We start from the raw sequence: 12,574 nt of genomic DNA, 5'->3' as shown, positions 1-12,574 counted from the left end.
TGCTGTAATCAAACCTTTTTCCCACCACAAAGCTCCATGGGCATGTACAACACCAAGAGCTGTTTTGCTGTCAAGAAAAAAAAATGGCCATTTTACATTTGCCAATTGCAAAGTACATTTAATGCAACAAGTTCTGCCTTTAGAGCTGGTGTATTCGAAGTCAATGCTTCCTCTCCCAAAATTTCATGCTGGCTTTCCATGATGTAGCTTCTTCCATCAATAAACTCACTATTCTCATTCTGCATTTTGTAAAGGCTCATTTTTCAAATCTGGTTTGCTGGAGTAAACTGCATCAAGAACTTGCATGCAATCCTGAGGTAAACCATCAGGAGAATTATCTACTGGCATTAAAGGAACTTATTCACAGTCATCCAGAAAATTCAAAAGATAGTATTTTGTCTCAGAAGGAGCCCCTAACAATAAATAAACCCACATATTGCAACACAGTTCCAAAAGTGTTTTTCAAAAGGCAGGTGGACCTTCTTGGTTTTTTTTCCTTGAAAATTTTTCACTTCTCATCCAAGTGAAGAACTGAAGAAGCTTCTTACATAATCATTTTCTTTTTAAAAAAATATATTTTCTTTTGTCAACAAGAATAAAATAAAAACAGAGAAACAGAAAAATGAACACCAACACTAAGAATGAAAAATAATCAAACAAAAAGAAAAATAAAGTTTTTCTGGGTACAAAAAAAGGCGGGGAGACCTAAATGTTGAATATATTGCAGGATTCAATCTGGGTCCGTCATCAGGAACAGAAGTTTCGTCTTCCAAGCTTCCAGTCTCATGCTGGAGCCCATCCTCAGAGCCCCTCTCTGTGTCCAGTATGAGTCCGAAAGGTCAAGAAACAAAAACTGGTCCTGGTGACTGACCCAGATTGGATCCTGCAACATTATCCTGGGACACGTATGTTCTCCATCATTCATGTCTGACATGGAACAAAAAGAGCCCACCCCAGCTGGATGCTGAAACATTGAAAAAAACGCTAGGTTCTCCTTCTCTTACATAACGGATCTACAAATAGTTATAAGCTTTCCTATCCTTATTTGACAAAACTACTACAATAATAATAATAATAATAATAATAATAATAATAATAATAATAATAATAATAATAATAATAATAATAATAATAATAATAATACAACTGGAGCACCACTTGAACACCATTGGCATTGACAAATTCGCCATTAGTCAATTGCAAAAGGCGGCCTTACTAGGAACTGCTTCCATCCTGCGACGACATCTATAATACCATCAAACATCCACGTCTGCCTATCCCAGGTCTTTGGTAAGGACTCGATAGGTAGACAAAATGCCAAATCCAGTCTGAACATCTGGCTGACTGTGCGATCATCATCATCATCATCATCATAATGATAATCATAATGTTGGAAGGGACCTTGGAGGTCATCAATTCCAACCTCCTGCTCTGGCAGGCATTTTAGACAAATGGCTGTCCAGTTTCTTCTTAAAAACTTTCAGTGTTGGAGCATTCAACGCTTCTGGAGGCAGGTTGTTCCACTGGTTAATTGTTCTAACTGTCAGGAAGTTTCTCCTTAGTTCTAGGCTCCTTCTCTCCTTGATTAGTTTCCATCCGTTGCTTTTTGTCCTGCCTCCAGGCGCTTTGGAAAATAGCTTGACTCCCTCTTGTTTGTGGCAGCCCCTGAGATATTGGAATACTGCTATAATGTCCCCCCTCGTCCTTCTCTTCATTAAACTAGACATACCCAATTCCAGCAACTGTTCCTTATATGTTTTAGCCTCCAGTCCCCTAATCATCATTGTTGCTCTTCTCTGTACTCTTTCTAGAGTCTCAACATCTTTTTTACATTGTGGTGACCAAAACTGGATGCAAGTATTCCAAGTGTGGCCTTACCAAGGCGCTGTAAAGTTGTATTAACACTTCACGTGATCTTGATTCTATCCCTCTGTTAATGCAGCCTAGCACTGTGTTGGCTTTTTTGGCAGCTGCAGCACATTGCTGGCTCCTATTTAAGTGATTGTCCACTAGGACTCCGAGATCCACTAGGACTCCAAGATCTGATGACAGTTACTACTATTGAGCAAGGTACCCCCTGTACAATAGAATCCATCTATTATTGTATTCAACAGGTAGAAAGTCCACCAACGGCTTCCAGTCTCTTATAAACCTGTCTAGTCCATTGTCTGATCAAAGCAGTTGGTTTTGCCATCTCTGCTAGTTCAGACAATTTCAAGATCCATTCCTCCACAGTCAGCACAGGGCTTAGCAAGTACAATCCTCGCAGCAGTCATCATATAAAATGGTAACATTTTTCAATTGGTTTGTCCCTAATTCCTAAAAAACCCTTCAGATTTAATATCTTTATCTTAAATATTCAGAAATCAACAACAACCAAGAAAGTCCAGTGGCCTTTTGAACAGAACGTTTGGGCCAGCCCTGACCTGGAAGATTGAGAATCTCCACAGACAGTGAGGACCATTAATGGGTGGGATGGCTTGACCCCAAAAGTTGTGGCTGCTCCATCACTGGAGCTTTTCAAGGCATTTGTTTATCCAGAATGATATAAGGTCTCCTGCCTTGGCCACAGGGTTGGACTAGAAGACCTCCAAGGTCCCTTCCAGACCTATGATTCTATGACAATTCTAAATGCTGACTGCTAGTAAAGATTCTCTGGATTCAAAAAGGTGGACATTCCCTGATTGCAGATTCCTACCTTTTGTGCTCTTTAAAGAGGCTGACTATTCATTTTGGTAATATTTGCATCCTAGGAAAAACTCAGAGGACATTAAAAGGCATCAGTTTTAAACATTTAGATTTTTAAAACATAGATTTGGTTGTTTTTTTAAAAAAAAGATCTTTATATGTGCAGCAACCCTGATATCTACTGTGCAGGAGTCTCAACTGCACCCTGAAATTCTAGATACAGTATTTGTTTTTTGTCTGCATATAGTCATGACCCCAGAAGCTCTTCAGCTGTGAATCAGACATGAACAGCGCCCCTAGAGTCAGACACAACTGGCAGGGGAAATATTTACACTTTTTTAACTCCTCTAGTCTCTGAAAGGAGAAATCTCCCATTGTTTCCTTTACAGAAACTTGGGAGGATCCCTAATAAGTCTCTTGCTCCACCTATTATGCAGCTGTGGGGCCATCTTGTCTCTTGTGTGACTGCTCCCTCTCTTTGCCCATTCTCCCAAGGTCTTTCCCACAAATAAATTACTGTTTGTGATTCAAAGGATACTGGATACTGGAAATGCCACTCCTTCCTATTTTCTTGCTTGTTATCAGAACAGTGTGTGTAAAAGAACGTCTGGCAACAGAAACGCAAAGTTTACTCTCTTTCCATTGGCAAAATCCACATAACTGGTGAGCTTCATTTAGTTGTATTGTTCCCAAAATCGTCTGGCCAAATGTGAGATGAAGAACTATCAAACAATGTTACCGTACATTACATTCTTTAATGGCTGCAGAAGTTCATCTTCAAAACATTTATAATATTGAGTTGTAGGTCCATCTGGGCCAGGGGCTTTCCCTAATTTTATTTATCTTATAGCCTCTAATATTTCAAAGGTAGTTATTGGCATATAAAGACCAATCACTATTGATTTTGTTCCATTAAATTCAATTTCCACTGTTACAAATCTACCATATTCATCTGATAAAAGTAGCCTAGGTTTAAATTGGGGTTTTATATAAAAAACACTCTATTAATCTTTTATAGCCCAAGAGATATAAACTCCTCCCCATGTCTTTTATTTGCTAAATATTTCTGGACTTGTTTTTAATATGTGTTTCGTGAAGACAGATTATATGAGCATTAAGTTTTCTCAAATAGTGAAACACTTTTTTAGGCTTAGATGGGGTTTTCGAGAAGAGATTGGACAGCCATTTGTCTCTAACGGTACAGGGTCTCCTGCCCTGGGCAGAGCTTGGAAGAGAAGACCTCCAAGGTCTCTTCCAACCCCATTGTTCTATGTTCTATGATTGCTCTTGGTTATCTGCAACTGACAATAGGTCTGTAATTATATTATGGGAGTTGCACAATGTGGGTAGTGCTGATATTCAGAGGTCTCCAGGGACAGGTCCTGGTTCCAAAGACTTAAATCTGTCCCTTCTTTCTTTGATGCCTACTTTCCAAGAAAAATAAGACTTTAATCCCAGTGCAACAATGCTGTAAGCGTATTTGAAATGGCTGCTGCCAGTTATGGAATATTGTGTCTTGGCAAGAAAAGACTTCTTCACGTGTACAGTAAACATCTTCCTCTTATCCAGATGAAAACATCTTACTGACAGCTCATGAATGACAAATGAGACCTTGTTCTCCTTCCTTTTCTATTGACCTTGTGACTTAGGAGGGCTTTCAGCCTGCAAAGTCTGTGCCCACATAAATATTTTCAGTTTTTCTTGCCTTGTAAAGAAGTTTCTATCAACTGATGAGTGGGGTGAAAAGAATATTAACTTCCTGAGTACTAAACAGAATGATTCGGAAAGATGTGCAGATTAAAGGTTTAGAGATCAAGAGAGAAATTTTCAAATTGCAAGCCTTTGCTGACGATCTTGTTTTTATAATCGAAGAGCCACCACAATCAGGGATAAGGCTAATGGAAGTACTGGGTGAATATGGTGAAATGGCAGGCCTAAAGATAAATAAGGAAAAAACTAAAATGCTCGTGAAGAATATGATTAGAACACAGAAAAATGAATTAGCTGATAGATTAGGCATTCAGATCACAAAGAAAATAAGATACTTAGGGATACAATTAACAGCTAGGTGTGTGACAATTAAAAGAGACAATTATGATAAATTAATGGAACAGATTAAAACTGACTTGGATACCTGGACAAACCTTCAACTCTCTTTTATGGGTAGAATTGCCGTAATCAAAATGAACGTATTACCTAAAATATTATTTCTATTTCAATGTATACCAATTAAATTAGAAAAGGAATTTTTTCAAAATTTCAACCAATCCATACTTAAATTCATTTGGCAAGGAAAAAAAACAAGGATTAAATTAAAATTATTACAGGATGCTAAGGAAAGGCGGGGTCTTGGTCTCCCTGAGCTGGAAAAATACTATCAATCTACAATTTTACTATGGGTGCGGGATTGGATTCGATTGGAAAACCGGAGATTATTAAAATTGAAAGGTCATGACATGCAGACTGGATGGCACACGCTATGTTATGGGATGAGAAATATAAAGTTCACCAGTACTTCTGGAGACACTACATTAGATGGGCATTAATAGATGTATGGACCAACAGAATTATAGGCAAGTTCCCAATTGGATTTCAACATTAGAAATGTATATACACCCAATGTTTATCCAGTTAGGGAAAGTAATAACTTATAAAAACATATTAGACGAGAGAGGAGAATTAAAATCGAGGAAAAATCTTCAAGATGCAGGGATAGAATTAGAATGGTGGGCATACCTCCAACTACAAGCAAGATATAGGAAAGACAAAAAAGAGTGGGGTATAAAAATAGAACCGACAGAACTAGACAAAATATTATTAGNCGGGACTGGCCTGAGGGATTTTAAAGGGGGTTTTAATTACTTTTAAATTGGACATATTTAAATATTTCGTTTTAATCAAATTTTAATTAAGTATGTATATATGTTAGTATTTTATTCAATTGTCAGCCGCCCTGAGTCCGTAAGGAGAAGGGCGGGATATAAATGCAATTAATAAATAAATAAATAAATAAATATTGCAACACAGTTCCAAAAGTGTTTTTCAAAAGGCAGGTGGACCTTCTTGTTTTTTTTTCCTTGAAAATTTTTCACTTCTCATCCAAGTGAAGAACTGAAGAAGCTTCTTACATAATCATTTTCTTTTTAAAAAAAATATTTTCTTTTGTCAACAAGAATAAAATAAAAACAGAGAAACAGAAAAATGAACCTCCAACACTAAGAATGAAAAATAATCAAACAAAAAGAAAAATAAAGTTTTTCTGGGTACAAAAAAAGGTGGGGGAGACCTAAATGTTGAATATATCGCAGGATTCAATCTGGGTCAGTCATCAGAACCAGAAACTTCATCTTCCAAGCTTCCAGTCTCATGCTGGAGCCCATCCTCAGAGCCCATCTCTGTGTCCAGCACGAGTCCGAAAGGTCAGGAAACAAAAACTGGTCCTGGTGACTGACCCAGATTGGATCCTACAACATTATTCGGGACACGTATGTTCTCCTTCATTCATGTCTGACATGGAACAAAAAGAGCCCACCCCGGCTGGATGCTGAAACATTGAAAAAAACGCTAGGTTCTCCTTCTCTTACATAACGGATCTACAAATAGTTATAAGCTTTCCTATCCTTATTTGACAAAACTACTACAATAATAATAATAATAGTAATAATAATAATAATAATAATAATAATAATAATAATAATAATAATAATAATAATAATACAACTGGAGCACCACTTGAACACCATTGGCATTGACAAATTCGCCATTAGTCAATTGCAAAAGGCGGCCTTACTAGGAACTGCTTCCATCCTGCGACGACATCTATAATACCATCAAACATCCACGTCTGCCTATCCCAGGTCTTTGGTAAGGACACAATAGGTAGACAAAATGCCAAATCCAGTCTGAACATCTGGCTGACTGTGCGATCATCAGCATCATCATCATAATGATAATCATAATGTTGGAAGGGACCTTGGAGGTCATCAATTCCAACCTCCTGCTCTGGCAGGCATTTTAGACAAATGGCTGTCCAGTTTCTTCTTAAAAACTTTCAGTGTTGGAGCATTCAACGCTTCTGGAGGCAGGTTGTTCCACTGGTTAATTGTTCTAACTGTCAGGAAGTTTCTCCTTAGTTTTAGGTTGCTTCTCTCCTTGATGAGTTTCCATCCGTTGCTTTTTGTCCTGCCTCCAGGCGCTTTGGAAAATAGCTTGACTCTCTCTTGTTTGTGGCAGTCCCTGAGATATTGGAACACTGCTATCATGTCCCCCCTCATCCTTCTCTTCATTAAACTAGACATACCCAGTTCCAGCAGCCATTCCTTATATGTTTTAGCCTCCAGTCCCCTAATCATCGTTGTTGCTCTTCTCTGTACTCTTTCTAGAGTCTCAACATCTTTTTTACATTGTGGTGACCAAAACTGGATGCAAGTATTCCAAGTGTGGCCTTACCAAGGTGCTGTAAAGTCGTATTAACACTTCATGTGATCTTGATTCTATGCCTCTGTTAATGCAGCCTAGCACTGTGTTGGCTTTTTGGGCAGCTGCAGCACACTGCTGGCTCCTATTTAAGTGATTGTCCACTAGGACTCCGAGATCCACTAGGACTCCAAGATCTGATGACAGTTACTACTATTGAGCAAGGTACCCCCTGTACAATAGAATCCATCTATTATTGTATTTAACAGGTAGAAAGTCCACCAACGGCTTCCAGTCTCTTATAAACCTGTCTAGTCCATTGTCTGATCAAAGCAGTTGGTTTTGCCATCTCTGCTAGTTCAGACAATTTCAAGATCCATTCCTCCACAGTCAGCACAGGGCTTAGCAAGTACAATCCTCGCAGCAGTCATCATATAAAATGGTAACATTTTTCAATTGGTTTGTCCCTAATACCTAAAAAACCCTTCAGATTTAATATCTTTATCTTAAATATTCAGAAATCAACAACAACCAAGAAAGTCCAGTGGCCTTTTGAACAGAACCTTTGGGCCAGCCCTGACCTGGAAGATTGAGAATCTCCACAGACAGTGAGGACCATTAATGGGTGGGATGGCTTGACCCCAGAAGCTGTGGAAGCTCCATCAATGGAGCTTTTCAAGGCATTTCTTTGTCCAGAATGGTATAAGGTCTCCTGCCTTGGCCACAGGGTTGGACTAGAAGACCTCCAAGGTCCCTTCCAGACCTATGATTCTATGACAATTCTAAATGCTGACTGCTAGTAAAGATTCTCTGGATTCAAAAAGGTGGAAATTCCCTGATTGCAGATTCCTACCTTTTGTGCTCTTTAAAGAGGCTGACTATTCATTTTGGTAATATTTGCATTCTAGGAAAAACTCAGAGGACATTAAAAGGCATCCGTTTTAAACATTTAGATTTTTAAAACATAGATTTGGTTGTGTTTTTTTTAAAAAAGATCTTTATATGTGCAGCAACCCTGATATCTACTGTGCAGGAGTCTCAATGCACCCTTAAACACATTCTAGATACAGTATTTGTTTTCTGTCTGCATATAGTCATGACCCCAGAAGCTCTTCAGCTGTGAATCAGACATGAACAGCGCCCCTAGAGTCAGACACAACTGGCAGGGGAAATATTTACACTTTTTTAACTCCTCTACTCTCTGAAAGGAGAAATCTCCCACTGTTTCCTTTACAGAAACTTGGGAGGATCCCTAATAAGTCTCTTGCTCCACCTATTATGCAGCTGTGGGGCCATCTTGTCTCTTGTGTGACTGCTCCCTCTCTTTGCCCAGTCTCCCAAGGTCTTTCCCACAAATAAATTACTGTTTCTGATTCAAAGGATACTGGATACTGGAAATGCCATTCCTTCCTATTTTCTTGCTTGTCATCAGAACAGTGTGTGTAAAAGAACGTCTGGCAACAGAAACGCAAAGTTTACTCTCTTTCCATTGGCAAAATCCACATAACTGGTGAGCTTCATTTAGTTGTCTTGTTCCCAAAATCGTCTGGCCAAATGTGAGATGAAGAACTATCAAACAATGTTACCGTACATTACATTCTTTAATGGCTGCAGAAATTCATCTTCAAAACATTTATAATATTGACTTGTAGGTCCATCTGGGCCAGGGGCTTTCCCTAATTTTATTTATCTTATAGCCTCTAATATTTCAAAGGTAGTTATTGGCATATAAAGACCAATCACTATTGATTTTGTTCCATTAAATTCAATTTCCACTGTTACAAATCTACCATATTCATCTGATAAAAGTAGCCTAGGTTTAAATTGGGGTTTTATATAAAAAACACTCTATTAATCTTTTATAGCCCAACAGATATAAAATCCTCCCCATGTCTTTTATTTGCTAAATATTTCTGGACTTGTTTTTAATATGTGTTTCGTGAAGACAGATTATATGAGCATTAAGTTTTCTCAAATAGTGAAACACTTTTTTAGGCTCAGATGGGGTTTTCGAGAAGAGATTGGACAGCCATTTGTCTCTACAGGGTCTCCTGCCCTGGGCAGAGCTTGGAAGAGAAGACCTCCAAGGTATCTTCCAACCCCATTGTTCTATGATTGCTCTTGGTTATCTGCAACTGACAATAGGTCTGTAATTATATTATGGGAGTTGCACAATGTGGGTAGTGCTGATATTCAGAGGTCTCCAGGGACAGGTCCTGGTTCCAAAGACTTAAATCTGTCCCTTCTTTCTTTGATGCCTACTTTCCAAGAAAAATAAGACTTTAATCCCAGTGCAACAATGCTGTAAGTGTATTTGAAATGGCTGCTGCCAGTTATGGAATATTGTGTCTTGGCAAGAAAACACTTCTTCACGTGTACAGTAAACATCTTCCTCTTATCCAGATGAAAACATCTTACTGACAGCTCATGAATGACAAATGAGACCTTGTTCTCCTTCCTTTTCTATTGACCTTGTGACTTAGGAGGGCTTTCAGCCTGCAAAGTCTGTGCCCACATAAATATTTTCAGTTTTTCTTGCCTTGTAAAGAAGTTTCTATCAACTGATGAGTGGGGTGAAAAGAATATTAACTTCCTGAGTACTAAACAGAATGATTCGGAAAGATGTGCAGATTAAAGGTTTAGAGATCAAGAGAGAAATTTTCAAATTGCAAGCCTTTGCTGACGATCTTGTTTTTATAATCGAAGAGCCACCACAATTAGGGATAAGGCTAATGGAAGTACTGGGTGAATATGGTGAAATGGCAGGCCTAAAGATAAATAAGGAAAAAAACTAAAATGCTCGTGAAGAATATGATTAGAACACAGAAAAATGAATTAGCTGATAGATTAGGCATTCAGATCACAAAGAAAATAAGATACTTAGGGATACAATTAACAGCTAGGTGTGTGACAATTAAAAGAGACAATTATGATAAATTAATGGAACAGATTAAAACTGACTTGGATACCTGGACAAACCTTCAACTCTCTTTTATGGGTAGAATTTTTTCGAAATTTCAACCAATCCATACTTAAATTCATTTGGCAAGGAAAAAAAGCAAGGATTAAATTAAAATTATTACAGGATGCTAAGGAAAGGCGGGGTCTTGGTCTCCCTGAGCTGGAAAAATACTATCAATCTACAATTTTACTATGGGTGCGGGATTGGATTCGATTGGAAAACCGGAGATTATTAAAATTGAAAGGTCATGACATGCAGACTGGATGGCACACGCTATGTTATGGGATGAGAAATATAAAGTTCACCAGTACTTCTGGAGACACTACATTAGATGGGTGTTAATAGATGTATGGACCAACAGAATTATAGGCAAGTTCCCAATTGGATTTCAACATTAGAAATGTATATACACCCAATGTTTATCCAGTTAGGGAAAGTAATAACTTATAAAAACATATTAGACGAGAGAGGAGAATTAAAATCGAGGAAAAATCTTCAAGATGCAGGGATAGAATTAGAATGGTGGGCGTACCTCCAACTACAAGCAAGATATAGGAAAGACAAAAAAGAGTGGGGTATAAAAATAGAACCGACAGAACTAGACAAAATATTATTAGGGCCCAAGGATAAAATGATTAAAAAAATATATCACTTTCTTTTAGATCAGGCAATGTATGAAGAACAGGTCAAGGAGACCATGCTAATTTGGAGTAGGGATTTTGGTTTCAGTATCGATCTGCATATTTGGCAAGAACTGTGGGAAAGAAATAGGAAACTCACTCTAGCTACCTCATTCAAGGAAAATCTCTATAAGATGTTTTATAGATGGCACTTCCCACCAGTAAGGTTAGGCAAAATGGGTCCAAATATCTCACCTTTATGCTGGAAATGTAAAACAGCAATAGGATCATATGTGGTGCGAATGCTCAAAGGCTTGTGAGTATTGGAACAGGATAAAAAGATGGCTGAAAGATATATTAATGTTGGACTTAGAGTTAAAACCTGAACTTTTCCCGTTGGGAATAACTACAGAGAAATACAATAAGGGAACAATCTATTTGCTGTTACATATCTTGACTCCAGCTAGGCTAGCGTTCGCGCAAAAATGGTAGAGCAAAGAAATTCCCACAGAAGAAGAGACATTATATAAAATATTATCATGTGCTCACAATGGTATTGAAAGACAAATGTAGATCAGTTTATTTCGAAACCTGGGATAACTTTTACTGCTGGAGGGATTCGAAGAGAACAGTTGGGATTATAGGCTAGTGTTAAGATAGAAATATATGTAATTTTAGGTTAGCAAATAGAGAAATAGATTAAGTATTGTATATAAAATTTAGATGTATATTCAGAGATGAAGAATCGATTGTAAAATGTGGAATAATTTGATAAGAATGTATATACTGGAATGTCATGTTATATCCAATGTTTTTTTTAATTGTATTGTAAGTAAAATTTAAAAAAAAAAGAAAAGAAAAGAATATTAACTTCCTGGAGAAAATACTTCATTAAGATTCCCTGCCTAACTTTTTTTTTTTAACTTTAACATACAAAAAAAAAAAAAAAAAGAATGATCCAAGCACGCTTTGAATCATTTGCAAATCTACTTAGGTCTATCAAAGTAGATTTTCCTCTTTTCCTTTTCATTCACAATTTGCCTTTAACAGGAGGGTGGGTAGTGCACCTTTTTCTACACTCATCTTTATTGAGACCTGGAAGAGGCAAAAGGAGAGATTATAGGGGGAAAGTGGGTCCTCTTAAGGTAATTGAAATGATTCACTCTGCTCTGTGATTCATCTCAAAGTTCCCCTTCAAATAGCCTTTATAGGATAACAGGAATCATGGAGATCTTCTAGTCTAGCCCCCTGCTCAAACAGGAGATCCTATACCATTCCAGGCAAAGGGTTATCCAATTTCTTCTGAAAAACTTCCCATCTTGGAGCACCCACAACTTCTGAAAGCAAGCCATTCCACTGATTAATTGTCCTCACTTTGAATGCATATTATTGCAGCTGACATTTGCATCAACATATAAATCTCTTGTTTCAGAAAATGGAGGGGCTGTTGAAGGAATTATAGGAAGAGACAACAAAAGTTCTTGAGTTCTCTACAAAGTGAGAATCTATTATGGCACAGAGGGTCCCCCCCCCTGTAATGAAATCAGGGATCCCTTAGGCAAATGCATTTACATGGATTCAGTCTATGCTCGCAATATTGAAAGGAGGCTAGATTGCTCCCAAAGTGCCTCTTACTCACAAAATACTGTAAAAACCAACTCTTGGCATTTAAGACCCCATGCACCAGAGGCCCCAAACATGTGAGCCAGGGAATGGTCTGCTGTGACCAATCAATCACCTACTTTGGGCTTTTCCTTTGGGGATGCCTTGAACGAACCCTTTCAGCTGCCATTTTTGGAGTGACATGCGCTAAGCCAGCTGGAAAACTGCCCTCCAGTAGTATTGTTACAACTCAGAATTTGTGCAAATCCTTTAGCAAATACCTTCT

The sequence above is a fragment of the Protobothrops mucrosquamatus genome, unplaced genomic scaffold (assembly GCF_001527695.2).
Source record: "Protobothrops mucrosquamatus isolate PMUCROS unplaced genomic scaffold, P.Mucros_1.0 scaffold3060, whole genome shotgun sequence".
Lineage (NCBI taxonomy): Eukaryota > Metazoa > Chordata > Lepidosauria > Squamata > Viperidae > Protobothrops > Protobothrops mucrosquamatus.
The sequence above is the reverse complement of the archived record's forward strand: the minus strand, read 5'-3'. Positions refer to the sequence as shown.